General features: G+C 37.5%; 1 protein-coding gene and 1 long non-coding RNA gene across 13 annotated transcripts in view; both read left to right on the forward strand.

Moving 5' to 3' along the window:
• The first annotated feature begins 3,962 nt into the window (after nt 1–3,962).
• On the forward strand, nt 3,963–4,616 carry LOC116712727 (uncharacterized). The gene is made up of 2 exons (XR_004337646.1): nt 3,963–4,188; nt 4,406–4,616. It is a non-coding gene; the product is annotated as an uncharacterized LOC116712727 (long non-coding RNA).
• A 2,149-nt stretch (nt 4,617–6,765) lies between these two features.
• Nucleotides 6,766–13,579, forward strand: part of sorbs1 (sorbin and SH3 domain containing 1) — a 72,334-nt gene continuing 65,520 nt past the window's right edge. For 8 of the 12 annotated variants that reach the window (XR_004337644.1, XM_032552546.1, XM_032552551.1 and 5 more), the window contains exon 1: nt 6,767–6,895. The gene's annotated coding sequence lies outside the window, so the exon portion shown is untranslated. Of the gene's footprint in view, nt 6,896–13,579 lie in introns of all 12 variants that reach the window. The other 4 variants (XM_032552553.1, XM_032552554.1, XR_004337643.1 and 1 more) reach the window with 3 other exon arrangements.

Genomic DNA, 13,579 nt, shown 5'->3' on the forward strand with positions numbered 1-13,579 from the left:
GCGGTTATTTCGTATTTCGTTCCCTGAGCTCTGTAGCTTTGCCGCGTTTTTTTAAACGTCCAAATCCTGTTAATTTGATTGGTTGTGCTGCAGCTACGTACACATACATACATAAGGAGAGAGGAACAACATAGTGACTGTCTGCGCATATTGATACGGAATGAGTGAAATTAATTAATGACGCCACTTTATAAATAATGTGTTTTAAATTTTAAGACTTTGAGTAAAAAATATCAAGTCTTTTCAAGTAAACAGCTTCAAGTCGAGTCAAGTCCCAAGTCAATGGCATGAAAGTCAAAGTCAAGTCCGAGTCTTTGAGCATTTTTTCAAGTCAAGTCTCAAGTCGTGATTTTAACGACTCGAGTCTGACTCGAGTCCAAGTCATGTGACTCGAGTCCCCACCTCTGTTACTTAGTATATTTGTGCTTTTAAATATATATAGAACGTTTAACTTTCTTGTAGATTAAATGTGCTATAGAAATAAATGAATCTGATTGATTGATTAAAAATAGCAAAATTGCTGTAGTACAATCTGTCCACTGGGTGCCAGATTGTAGCACTGCGGGCAGTCGTTGAATCGTTTAATGCGCCTGTCAAAGTGCTGGTTGCCTCCGGAGAAGATAGAATGGTGTTTAAAATGGCAGCTGCCTGACCAATTCTCTCTCGTTTCGAATTAGAGTTAGCCATGTTCGGTATAGCAAACTCTTTCTTCTTCGGCACTAGTTGGCGCCGGTTAATAATTCCTGTAATACTGGCACCCAGTGGACAGATTGTACTACAGCAATTTTGCTATTTTTAATCAATCAATCAGATTCATTTATTTCTATAGCACATTTAATCTACAAGAAAGTTAAACGTTCTATATATATTTAAAAGCACAAATATACTAAGTAATAGAACATACAGTGAGTCAACAATCGAAACTTATAGTTTAGGATCTACGCATGCGCAGTTTGATCCAAAAATTATGCCCCGCCTCTTCCGTGACAACTCTCACACATTCAAAAAGAGTGTCGCTCTCACACATTCAAAAAGAGTCTGGCTCTCACACATTCAAAAAGAGTCTGGCTCTCACACATTCATAAAAAGTCTCGCTCTCACACATACATAAAACGAGTCTTAGTACTGTGTGTGTGTTCAACTTTAGTCTTGTGTATGTGAGAGATAAACGTCTGTGTGTGTGCGAGCTGTTAGCAGTGTATGTGAGCGAGAAAGTTAACGTTTGTGTGTATGTGAGCGAGCTGATAGTAGTGTATGTGCGCGAGCTGGTAGTAGTGTATGTGAGCGAGCTGATAGTAGTGTATGTGAGCGAGCTGATAGTAGTGTATGTGCGCGAGCTGGTAGTAGTGTATGTGCGCGAGCTGGTAGTAGTGTATGTGAGCGAGCTGGTAGTAGTGTATGTGCGCGAGCTGGTAGTAGTGTATGTGAGCGAGAAAGTTAACGTTTGTGTGTGTGTGTGTGACATTTTAGTAGTGTGTGTATACGCAATTTGAGTATTTTTTGAATGTGCGTGGCTATTTTTTTGAGTATGCGTGAGTTTTTGGTAGTGTGTGAGAGACAAAATGTAATTTTTTGGAGTATGCGAGAGTTTTTGGTAGTGTGTGAGAGACAAAACGTAATTTTTTTGAGTATGCGAGGCTATTTTTTTGGAGTATGCGTGAGTTTTTGGTAGTGTGTGAGAGACAAAACGTAATTTTTTGGAGTGTGCGTGGCTACTTTTTTGGAGTATGCGAGAGTTTTTGGTAGTGTGTGAGAGACAAAACGTAATTTTTTGGAGTGTGCGTGGCTACTTTTTTGGAGTATGCGAGAGTTTTTGGTAGTGTGTGAGAGACAAAACGTAATTTTTTGGAGTGTGCGTGGCTACTTTTTTGGAGTATGCGAGAGTTTTTGGTAGTGTGTGAGAGACAAAACGTAAATTTTGTCCTAAACGGCCCCTCATAAGATTTCCCTCTTTGGCAGTTTCTGAGCTTGAAAATTTGCTTTAAAAAACGTAACATTTTTTGCATTAATCTCAGAAGTTTTTTAGAGAAACTTGAAAATTGAGTTGCAAAGTCGACATTTTTTTACTTTAGAAAATAATAAATGTTTTTTCTGGAAGGTTTTTGGGAATAATGCCAACATTTCTGATTTTTTTTCTAGCAAATTTTGGACTTTCAGAGGTCAGAAATATTGTTATTTTTCTATGAAATTTCTGATATGAATATCAGAATTTCACTTTTTTTTTGCAAATATTCAATTTTGGATATTACAAAATTTGCCATTTTTTTCTAGAACAATTCTGAGGGTTTTTTTTCTTGCAAATATTTGACTTTTCAAACTGAGAAATTTCCAGCTTTTTTCTAGCAAAATGTTGACCTTCTCAAGCTTTGAATTTACCAAACAAGGAAATTTCTTGCAAATAAAAACAAATTTTGAGAAAAAACTCCAGTTTTGGGATTAAAATAAGAAATTTTCTAGAAAAGCTCAAGAATTTTCTATTTTTTTCTAGAAAATTTCTGAGATTGATTTAAAAATGTCTGAGTTCTTTGGTAAAATGTTTTCTATCTAGATTGGTCCTAATATGTTGGACCAGTTTTGACTTGACTGCTTTAGTTTTGGCTCATTTGTCCAACAGCGCCCTCTGTGATTATTGCGACGAATCAAAACCCTCAAGATAAATTCATCTTGTATTGCAGAAGTGAGATATTCTTACTCTTCCGTATTCACATGAGAGTAGCACTATTTCACAATAAAATCACAGAAGTAAAAGTTGTAAAAAAATACTTTTAAAAACTTTTTTTTCCCAAAAAGCTACTCGGGTAAATCTAACTGGTTTCTACCAAATTCTGCTTTTTTGTTCTTCTAATTCAGTTGTGTCCAAACCAAAGTTGAAGACACTTGCAAGATACTTTTTTTTTTCAGTTAAATGCAAAAAATACATATAACAAATAAAAGTGGTGCAATATTTACTACAGTCTGGTTTTTGTGGAAAGGAACTTTGTAAATCACTGATGATGATTTTGAGTAAAACTTTCTTGATGCACTTTGACGTGTCGGAGGGTTTGTTTGAGTTTTGAGTTGCTGGGACCTGCAGTGAATAGATGTGTACAATTATATCTAACCTGGTTGTAAGTTGCTTGAATTCCCGTTTTTGGGAAGCTGGTTTTTGTTCCTATGTTTGTCATTTGTCTCTTTTTTTCTTTGTTTTTCATTTCTCTGATATAAGAGAGAATAATTACTGTCATGTAATAACTACAAAGAAAACGTGTTCAGATAGTTGCATGATTGTATTTCTAAAGTGGAAAATCTCAATAAAAATATTTTGGTAAAAAAAAAAAAAGTTTCTTGATGTTTGTGAATCTGTTAACTGCAAAATTAAGAGGAAGGCTGATGGCTAAAATGAAAATATGTTTGTTGTACAAAATACTGGAGCATGAAATAAGAAATAACAAAATTGAGAAAATCAGACAGTAACAAAATGAAACACCTTGATTTTAGGGAATAATTTATAGTGAAGTAAAAAAGTAGAAATATTCCGAGTTTTTTCAGAGCTGCAGTGTTATAATTTGGCCACTTGATGGCGCTCTAACCTTCCGTATTTGGCAGGTGGGCTCCATCTAATGTTCTCATCTACAAACTCAGCTGTCTGCTGAATCAAAGTTTAAATAATACTTTATCTTACTGGTTTATATAAATTCAGGCTTCCAGGAGGAACTTCCTGTTGAATCCTTCAAAATAAAATGATGCAGTTCGATTAAAGTTTCTGTTTTTAATTGTAAGAAATGCTCTAGCTTATGTACTTTCAAAAAACATTACAGTGAGGGGTTTTAATTAATTCAATTTCCTATTTATTGTTTTAAATAATAATATTATTCCCAAAATCTAAATCTAACCTTTGATCCCAAACTTGAAAAATAGATGATCAGCCTTTAATTAAATCCAATAATCTCTCGCCGTCCACATCAGTTAGTTATATGCAGGGGCGCAACTCCATATTTTTGAGGTGGATGCGAACATATCTTCGGCGCCCCCCCATATATCGAATGATGACTGAGGCCTGCTCTTGCTTTGAAATATCAGGTGTGCAGTCCAGTTCCACTGCAAAGTACTTAGAGGACTTGATCTTGGCAGATATTTTACTCAAAACACACTCTGATATTGAATCTAAAAATTCATTCTGAGTGCACCATGTCAGATATCCAGTGGTTTGTTTGGAGGCAGCCTTTCTAAGATGCTCTGCCAGTGTTACATCATATCGTGCTATGAGCTCAAGGATTCCCAGAAAATTTCCATTTTTAGGATTTCCTAACTGAGAATTTTTCCCCCTTAGTGGCAAGTTTCTCTCTGCAAGGAAAAGTATGCAGTCGATAACTCTAGTCAACACACTTCTCCAGTGTGCTTTTTCAGCTGCCATGGTTTTCTGCAGTTCACTATCAATAGTCTTACCTAGGCGTAAGCGAGATGCCATTTCTTTCCACGTCAGATAAGCATTTATGTGAGAACTACTGGTTTCATGGTGCTTCAGTGTTTTTGAAAGACATCGCCAGTTATTATACCCCTCCACAAGGCATGTGTCAAGAACTTTAGCTTCACCAAAAAGCTTACATGCAAAACAATAGACTCTGTTAGTATTTTTAGAATACAGTAACCAATCTCGTTCAACTTTCTCTCCATTAGACAGTAAACGAAAACAGTATGCTTTGGAAAAACACCTCTTATTCTTCTCTGATCTTGGATATGGACCATCAGAAACTTTCTGTGGGCCATTTACAACCATGTACTGCCTAAATGTGTCCCCCATTTTGTGTGGTAAAGGCCATTCAGATGGTTCTTCTGAATAAAGCCTTGTCTCGGCTCTCTCCTCCGCAGCTCTGTGCTTCTCTCTCTCTTCATCATCTAGTCCTCTCTGCTCTTCCTCTCCCTCATCTGCACCTTTCTGTTTCTCATTCTCCTTTCTCGTGGTTGACTCACCATGACTGCCTGCACTAATTTTCCCAAAAAAAGAACACAATCAAAGATGGTCATCAGAAACTCAAACCATCATGGTATATAGGTTTTTGTTGCTTTCCTAATGCCTACCTGATCTCATCACTTGTCTCCTCTATCACTGACCTCATGTCTGTCTCCTTCATCCCTTGTCTGTGGTGTTCTCCACTAAGTCATGTGGTCAAAAAAGCATTATTAGTTGTAAAAATTACAGATCTTACCGTTTTTAAAAATAATGTTTAAAAATTTGTGCTTGAGATGGACTAGTTGCTCCCTCACTTCCACCTGCATTAGACCAACCTGTTGCCTTCCCCTGTCTGTCCTGATTCTTCCTCTTTCATCATCTTCTCTTCTTTCTCTCCACCACCACAGCTGAATGACATAAATTTTGTGTTAAATAGGCTTAAAAAATACAGCAGTCAAACTACAATAGAAATTAAACTTTAATTTAAATCATCTCCTTGTTGGATAACAGTTACTGATTGGACATTACATCTGATCTGACTTATCAGATACATCACAACACCACTGTAGTGGTATTGAATAAGACATTTAAACTCAAGTGTCTCCCTGCCAAAAAGGTTGGTAAAATAGGTCACCAACCTTTTTGAGTTTAAGGGCTTTAGTGACTCTGATGACTAATTTGTCTGATACACACATGAACTTGAACAACTCATCTTTAATTAAAGAATCCATAATACATATGAGTGAAAAAAATGCACCCAGGAGGGCTAAGTGTTGGACCATAGCTGGGCACTGCCGCCACAACAGCTTTAGCTTTCCTGTGTTAATATTTCCTGAGTTTTATTTCGGTCATTCTTACTTAGTGCGCGGTTATGTGTCTGTGACAGGTTTATGTATCAGATATTCATAGAAATACAAAACAAATCGCGTCCCTTAATGGTTTAATAGGGGAGGCAACTTTTAACAGCAAATATGGGACATTCCGTATTAGGCTAGCTGCTAGCTTTAGCTAACTTGATTATTTACAACCCTCCTGTCCTGCTAATACACTGACGGTACTTAGCTACTATCTTTCAACCACATTGAAAGGCTTTTTTTCATCCCGCCAACATCTTTATCCTTCTCCCTTTTCCTTTTTCTGTTTTGCGCCCCGGACAGCTTTATTTTCTGCCGCTCCATTTTGTCAAGTGCACTACGAGTGGTAGTCTAAAATTAAAAAAAAAAAAAAAAAAACGCGCCTGCGTACTCTTAGGGGCGCGTGCACAGCCACCTGCATGGGAAGGGAGAGCGACAGGAGGGGAGGTGAAGGAGCAGAGGGGCGCCTAATCAGTGCTGTTCCCCTGTTATTGATCATTTCATTCTGTTAATTATAGAAAATGCCAACAAGAAAAAAACATTTTTCGAGACGGGGTTTTGGCGCCCCCTCTAGTGCAGCGCCCCTATGCGTTGCATACCCTGCATACCCACTTTTTGCGCCACTGGTTATATGGATGATATATATATTTTATATTTTTAATGATAAGCATTTTAGAAACCTAAATATTAAATATTGTCTTCAAAAATATAATTGTAGACATTAAATTCCTAAAAACTGATGTTTGAGTTTGTTTAATCCACTAAATAATAACATCTTTAATAATATTTGTTAATATTATTTTTTTTTAAATTCAAATTACTTATATTATTTATTGTTTTATGTTTTATTATCTTTTTATTTTGACCAACTTTATTTTTATTTGATCAACTGTAAGGCAAGCCGTAAACAGACATTATAGGGTGCGTCCCCCTGACCGGGCTTTTATTTTGAAGGGCCATGCCCCCCGGGGCCGGCCGGGACGGAGGCTCCGTGATGCGCCGCGGTGGTCACGCAGGACGGTGGGGCGCTGACAGCCGGGACGCTGCCTGCGGAGCTCGGTGAAGTGTGTCTGCCACCCCGAGCCTAACGCTGGATTACCAACAGGCCGAGGTAAGCTGCCCTGATGCGGGTTTAATTTCATTATTAATAGGATTATTTTACCCTTTCTTCTCCTCTATTAGCTGAATTTAAGTCATAATGGCGTCTTTTAAAGTGAGTCCTTCTCATCATTTCAGTGGTTTTGTTCCAGTTCGTGTACTTTAGGAGGTCGGTGCGTGTTTTATTCAGTCGCTGTGGCAGTGGGACAGCAGCCGCCGCCGCTGCTGCAGTGTAACACGCAAACCCACGCCGTGGAAATGCGACCCACTCTGCCGCACTCCGGTGCTCAGTGTCCAGCTCAAATGATTAACCTTGGAGGTGAAGTCTTCCAGAGTCTATCAGGGTGGACAGTATTGATTGTGGTTTCCAGTGCGGGTGTTTGTGGATGTAATGGTTCGGCTGGGACAGCTGGTCCTAATGGGATGCACACTATGCGGCACGGAAGTGTCAGGAGCAGCAGGGGCGCAGCTAGCCACTTTAGAGCCCCCCCCCCCTTCAATAAATAAAAACAGAAATATAGAAATATGTTTTCCCCCATAATGTGGCGCCCCCTTTAGCATGGCGCCCGCATATATATACATACCCAGTTTTTGCGCCACTGATGAGTTGCTGTATGAAGAACCAAGACTGACATAATTAAAAATAAAAGCAGGAATACATATATATTGTTTTTCCTTTTCTTCCTGTGCAGCCTGACTAGGTCCTGGTAGGCAGCGCATGGCCTTGTGCTGCTGCTGGACAGGTGTAATCGCTCCTCCTTTCTCTGCTCTTATTGACACAGCAACATGAATGTTTAACTCGGCTCTGCGGTCCGACCACAAGGTCTCATCCTGAACAACAACTGCTGCGCCACGCCAGTGTAAACCCACACAGACAACCAAGCGCTTCACTGCTTAACCAGCTATTTATAGCTTCAACAAGTGCTTCCTGCTTTTAACTAAGTGCTGTCAAATACGTAAAGAAAATTTACTCATTTTTCATAAAGGTATATAGTTTGACTCATAGAGTCATCATCTGCATCGATAAATTTTAGATTCATGGAAACTTTTGAGGAATAACTTCAGATTGAAATGATTAAACAACACAACTTGTGAAATTTCTCAGACGCACACAGATATCATGTGTTTGTCTGACTGATATTGGTGAAATATATTTTTAAAAGTTGCAAATAAACCATGAACAAGCTTTTTGGTATTTGATTATTTTCTTCAGTCAAACTGGTTGGTTCCTTACTTCAAACTGGCTTTCAGAACCTCACAGGGGCGGTACTTTGTGTTTTCCAGGCACACAGTATCATTTTACCGCACAATAAAGTAGCAATGTTGCCTTCAGTTGTTATAAACATGCTGCATGTTTATGTATCAAACAAATCTTAACAGAAATTTGATTTCACAATTTGATGCCTTGAATGTGGCTTCTGTCTCTTTAAGAAGCTGGTAGTCTTTCTGAACCTCCACCTCCAGTACGTCATTAAACAATGCTTCTCCATTATGACGATTACAACTGTTCTTAGAAATAATTTTTATGATGACCTCCGCAGACGCACATGTTTGTCAATTGCTGCTGCCGCTAGTCTGAAGGAGTTGAATGGAGAATGCCCTTTAATGTAAGCCTGCTTTAGTTATTCTAAAACCAGTGATGATGTGTTCAGGTTCAGTTATTGGTGTATCTTAGTGTGCTGTTCTGGTCCAGACTTATCAAATAACTGTTTGTGTTTTAAAAACATTTTACGTCAATTCAGAGCCGTTTTTCTGTATTGGACCGGTATCGGAAGTGAAAAAACTGGATCGGTGAGTCCAACACGTGTTGCACGTCTCGTCCCGTGTTTTCATTCATGATTTTACTCCCCAGGCTCGGCGCAACATGATACTAAACGGGCGTGCTGAAATATTAACCCCTGCACAAATATTTAATCACACAGAGGAGGAGCAGTCAGATTGATTTTCGTTCGCTCCGTTTGTCCCGTCACATGCACGGTTCCTAACAGAGCTGCAGATTTATGTTTTCATGATAAAAAGCCACGTTAGTTTTCTGGTGCTGGATGTTTTTCAGGGTTTCAGCCATTCTGGGGAAGCAGCAGTTTAACAGCGAATGAAGGGATCAGACATGAGCCGCTGTGTTTGTTCAGCCGAGTCCCATGATCCTTTATTTAATATCATTAATGTGCGTCAAACTGGAACATTATTAGATTAATTCAGGTTGAAAAAACTTTTACATGCAACATATTCTGGCACTAATAAATGTTTTATAGTTTGTTTAAACATGCAGTAGCATAATATAAAGAAAATAGACAAATCCAAATTTTAATTTGGGTGCATTTATTCAGTGTAGAAAATATAAATAAAAAGGTTTGCCACAGAAAATGCCATGATCCTTAGTCTGTAGTTTAAGAGTTTTTAAGAGAAATGGACCATATTTATAGACAAATACTCGACAATCTGATAATAATAATAAAAAATTGTGTAAATCTAATTTATTTTCTATGACTTTTCAGACAATAAATTGGGTATTTTAACGTGAATTTGTTACTCAGATTAAATGTTTTTAAATCCTAGATTATTGAAGAAATGCAAAAGCAACCAATCATAGCCAGGAGGAGGGTCTTAGCGCTGTCAATCAACTCTATGTATTTGCTGCTAAATGTGATAATGGTGGAGAAACAACTCTTCCAGAAAACTGTTTATTGTCTGTTATTGGTGGCTATGCTAAGTAGCCTTAGCATCCAGAAAGGTTATGCTATCAGGAATACACTGTAGCGTAGCAGAGAGAAATGGGGGAAGGTAATTGACAGCACTAGGACCCGCCTCCTGGCTCTGATTGGTTGGTTCTAATTAGCACTGGGAGATGGTAGACTAGCCATTTTTTTCACAGATTATCTGTCTCATCTCCTACTGTCATGACTTGGTGACAGTTTCAAAAAATGTAAAATAATAATATTTTATGCAGGTTACGTACCGCAGCTTTAAGACTTTGTACACACAACCAGTTTATTTTTGATCAGCTACCACAAGCAAAAACTGTAAAGAAAGATTTTTGCTCACTTTTCTAAAAGAAAGTAAAATTTTCAGCCACAGTTTGTTTTTCTTCTTCTTTGGGGATCTGAGTAAATCAAGGGGGGCGTGTTGCATTCGAGTGTTTTCGGTGTGTAGAGCCGACAGCGTCGACCAGCCCCCGTTAATATTTCATGAAGCTTCTTCGGAGTCACATTTCCCTCTTTTCTTAGATTTGAGAGCAGCCGCCGCTCTCAGCAGTGATGAATTTGAAAGATTTGCTGATGAGGGATGAGCTGGGGTCAGCCATTTTGAACAGTTTCAAGCTTGTTGGTCATGTTTTATTCCAGTTAGAGTAGCGCACAAATTGTTTGTTCTACTATTCGACTGAAGTTTGTTCTGTGGATTTCTGTTGACATTTGAAAGTGAAAGTTTGCTATTCTTTGTCAGTTGATGTTCTTGTGACTGTTGACTTGGCTTAAAGAATGTTATGTTTAAGCTTTCTGGTGTAAAATGAAAAAGATAACAAAATTACTTTAGACCTACTTAATTTCTGTGGAACTAAAATTTAGTTAACATAACTAGAAAAAATTTGTTGAATTAAACATAGTTAATGGATAGCAAATTATTAAGTTATTAACGTACAAAAGTGGACAGAGTACCAAAAACTGTGCTCAGGTAAGAGTAACACTACGTCAGCATATTTTACTCAAGTAAAAGTAAAAAGTGTTTGGGAAAACGTCTATTAAAGTAGAGAGTAACTGATCAAATGATCAATTATTTAATATTTTAAAATTACATAATCAGATGGACCAAAATATAAAGTGGATTTTTTTTTATTTTAAGGACAGAAATGATAATAATTCATATAAGAGGCAACCAATAACAAAATAACTTTTTTTTTTCAATAAAAAAACTGATGAAACTTTAACAGAAACTGCAGGTGTGTGTCTGTCTGGTGAATTTTTGGTTAAACATGTTTGTTTTTCATTCAGTGGGGAGAAAATCCAGAAATTTTACTAAACTAAGAGTAGAAATACTTCATAATAAAATTACTCAAGTAAAAGTAAAAATATTGCTAAAAGTGTTGCTTTTTTAAAGTTACTCATGTAAATGTAATTATTATACCCAATTCTGTTAAATTACATAATTTGTTTGTTTAGTGAAAAACTGTAAAAAGGTAAAGCTAGAGTGTTTGTTTTGTCGGACTAACACTAAAAAGTTAAGTTAGTTCAGCCGACTTCTCTTTTGTCAATCTGAAGTGATTTGAAGTATTTGAGTTAACTCATTAATTTAATCCTAGTTAAACATAAAGTCAGATTATTATATAATTTTTGTTTTTAATTAACAAAACACAATCACATTGAGCCAGTTTAAAGGAAAATTATATGGTAAGTCAATGGTTCTTCCCTTTGTGCGCAGACCGGACGCTCCAGCCGGGCTTCTGTTTTCCCTCCTTGTTAATGTTGCCTAGCAACGGCCCGACTGTCGGCTGCAGCCATTGGCTGAAGCCAGAGGGGAAGGGAAGAGTCGGGCTTTGACTTTTCAAGGTCCGAGTCACAGAAAGACACCGCCTGATCATGGCTGCATGTAAACAAGCAGCTGAATAGATAGTTTACAGCCTGGTGATGGATTCTACATCCTGCCAGGTGTTAGACGTCAACAAACGATGGAAACACAGAGGCGTCATGGCGGATGTTTCCAGAAATATTTCACAAACATTCATCATAAAATACCTGGTAACAGTAATACATAGTTTCTACATGTGTTAGGAAGACCTAGACCTATATTTCAGGAATAAGATCATAATATTAGCAGAAGAAATTTGTAAAATTATAAGAAAAAGTCGTTTTAACCAGAAAATGGAATTAGCAAAATTTCATAATTCTTTTTTTTTACCCCTCCAGGGGGTCTTTTGTGGGCTCTAGTGTCCCTAATGTGATAGTAGGCTGACAGGAAACAGGGAAGGAGAGGGGGGAAGACATGCGGCAAATGTCGTCGGGTCCGGGAGTCGAACCCGCGACGAGGACTCAAGGCCTCCAAATACGGGTCGCGCTACGCCCTACGCCACCACGGCGCGCCCCATAATTCTTTTTTTGAAATCGATTCAGAATTCACAATTGTGTCAAAGTCCTGCAGATAATAATTTATGAAAAAAAGTTTTTAACTGAAAATAGTTTGAAACTGAAAATAAAGTTTGAAGCCAAAAACATTTTTTGAAACTGAAAACAGTGTGAAGCTGAAAATAAAAATTGGAAACTGAAAGAAAATTGAAACTTAAAAGATTTAAAACTGAAAAATGTTTGAAACGGAAACAAAAAATTTTAAACTGAAAAAACTGTTCAAAACTACTTTTCATATTCAATGTTCAGATTCATTTTATTTTCCTTTTAAACAATTGTTATGGCCCCAATTTAGCTCCATAGCCATTCATGCTTTTCAAACTTGAAATAAAAGTTAACAGGTCTGATTTGTCACGAGCGGCCCGCTGTCTGTCTCTGGGTGGAACCGGGGTCCAGTCAAACCGCGCCTGCGTTCTTCGAATAGCCGGATGATGGCGACCCTCCGGAGTCCTGCAGCACGCAGTACCTTAATTCATCGCACTCGAAATTGCTGGATTATCGCTCGGCCGTTTGTTTTCACGTTCTGCCGCCATATCCTATGACTCAATTATCAAGTGGGTTATATTAGGGAGCAGAGTCACAGCTTCCAGCCCTGGTCGGAGCCAAAACATCCAGCAGAGATGAAAAAATGCTGTCGGCACCTGCTTAGGCCATAATCTTAATTGTCATTGGTGTTCAACTAATGCACTGAAGCTGCACAGCTGAGCTCATTACATAGACATGACATTATATCAGCATCTGTTGTTACTAAATTAAGCTCCATGTTTTAAATAAACCCTGGCAATGATGATGCAAGTTATCGATTAATAAAATGTATCTAAAGTTGTTTGACCTTATAAATTGACTAATGATTAACTGATGCAGCATTTTTTTTTACAAACCCTCTTTCTGTAACAGGAAGTGCAAATTTTTTCAGAACTTGCTGAATAAATAAAAAAAAAAATTACCTTTAACACAATTTTGTGTCCGCTGTAAATACTGAAACAGAAAATTTAATTTAGACATATTTTATTTTAACATTATGATATACGTGAAGTTTGTTAAAATTGCTATTTATTCTTCAAGTTCATTTTGTTTCATCAAGAAGTTATTTTCTCCTCACATTTATTATATTATGCTGCTCTTGACGGTTGGTGGTTACCATAGCAACCAGCACTGACAACTCATCCGTTGTCCCTTTTTCCCAGTTTCTGTCCATAACAGCGGGGCAGAAATGGCAGGACTGATGTTAAGCAAGTTGATTTTTTTTCTCGTTAGAATAGTGAATCTTAGTGTGTCTGTTGTGAAGTCAACCTGCTGGACCTGAGACGAAGGGTTACCTTCACTTATAACATATAAAGGGCGATTTCACCACTTTTTTTTTTATTTTGGTCACACAAGAGCTGCTCTAATTCCAAAACTACAACAAAAAAAATTCTCTTCAAACCTGGACTAGATTATTTTCAACTAATAGCAGAATATTTAAAACCATGTCTGTGATTTGTAAGACCTTTATGTGATTTGTGAAACTTCACTAAAGTTTAGATTACTATTCACACTTGTTAGATGCAATTTTTTTTTTCAAATTCTAATTCAATTCTAAT

This window comes from Xiphophorus hellerii, chromosome 22 (assembly GCF_003331165.1).
Source record: "Xiphophorus hellerii strain 12219 chromosome 22, Xiphophorus_hellerii-4.1, whole genome shotgun sequence".
Lineage (NCBI taxonomy): Eukaryota > Metazoa > Chordata > Actinopteri > Cyprinodontiformes > Poeciliidae > Xiphophorus > Xiphophorus hellerii.